The sequence below is a fragment of the Lepidothrix coronata genome, unplaced genomic scaffold (genome assembly GCF_001604755.1).
Source record: "Lepidothrix coronata isolate B3197 unplaced genomic scaffold, Lepidothrix_coronata-1.0 Scaffold141, whole genome shotgun sequence".
Taxonomy (NCBI): domain Eukaryota; kingdom Metazoa; phylum Chordata; class Aves; order Passeriformes; family Pipridae; genus Lepidothrix; species Lepidothrix coronata.
The window spans coordinates 22,694-24,277 of NW_016690321.1; positions in this window are offsets into that span (position 1 = coordinate 22,694).

The following is a 1,584-nucleotide window of genomic DNA, read 5'->3' on the forward strand; positions in this document are numbered from 1 at the left end:
ATAAAAAGAGCTGTAATCCTGCTTTATAACTGCCATTGGTATATTATTGTTGTCAGCTTCTCTTTATTAGTGTTCTGCATATAAACAATTTTTTGAAACCCATAAGTGTTTTAATTTCTGTTGCTCTGGCATGTCTGGGTAGTTCCTTTGCACATGCTGAAAAATTATAGGTACCTTTTAAACACGGTGTGTGATAGGACTGAAAGCTCCAAACAAAATGACTTTTACATCCTTGTAACTGTCAAACCTGACAAAAATGGAGGGGAATACATATAAAGGCCTGTATCGGATTGGCTAGGGATAAAATTTGGATCATGCACTCATTTAATGTTCTCCAGTGACTGTATTAACATTTCCCCCTTCACTCTTCTGATTTTGTCTCTGCTCCCCCACCCAGTGAAACTGCTGGTTTTATCAGCACTACAGCTTTATATATATATATATATACATTAATATACATTATTGCAAGAGTACATAAATTTCTGCTCCAAGATTTTTATAAAACTCTTATTTAAAATACCCCCTTCCCCAAAAATGCTCAGAAAATACATAATCTTTCCTGTTGTGTTTTATTATATGACAACAAAACTGGACAAACACGATAAGTTATTCCTGTCTACACTACTCTTCATTCAGTTTCTTGGCCTTTTCAGGTGCTTTTCTGTGCTGCCAGAAAGAAGCCTCAGGTGCTCTGTGTCATCAGCGTGGTAGTCCCTCATTTTGAGACCAGCCTTAAAACTGATTTATTGAGGTGGAAATTCTTGCTTCTGGCATTAACAATCGTTGGAAAAAGGCAGAAGCCCCTTTTAAGACAATCTGTTTTAGCCAGGTTTGATGGAACAACAGGAAAATTCTGCTCTTGCTTTAACCCAGCCAGCCGCAGAGTTTAAGGTGCGGATTTCCTGAGCACAGGGGGCTCTTCCTGGACACAGACTTGACCCTATCCTGTCCCCCCACCCACTATCCTTCCACCTCCCTTCTCACAATGCTGTGTAAAGTCCAGCACTGTCACAGGGATGTAGACCCCTCCATCCTGTCTCAGGCTGTCTGCTCAATCCCTCTTTAGGTAATATATCGATCTCTCATTTCAGCCCTTTGATTTGTATCTCCTTCCCCTGCCCAGGTGTTCAAAAGCATCTGTTATTCCCCTTTAGTATCTGCAAAGTACCGCGAATGAATTTCAGACAGAAATATTTAGCCTTGTCAGGCTTATTAAAAATTCTATACATGAAGGAAACGATAATATAAAACAGGACAAAAATAAGGACCTCAGAATAAACGCTTTCAGCCTGAAAATAACTTTTAAAACTGGAAAGGCTCTTTTAAAATAGGATTACAGCTCTTTTTATTGACCTGTGTAGTGGCTCTTAAAAGAGCCTTTGGGTCTGTGTGGGCTGCCTCTGTGCCTTGCCGGGGAAGGGCTGCGGCAGGAGACTCAGGCGCGCTCTCCGCGGATGCGGCGGGCGAGCTGGATGTCCTTGGGCATGATGGTGACGCGCTTGGCGTGGATGGCGCACAGGTTGGTGTCCTCGAAGAGCCCCACCAGGTAAGCCTCGCTGGCCTCCTGCAGCGCCATGACGGCCG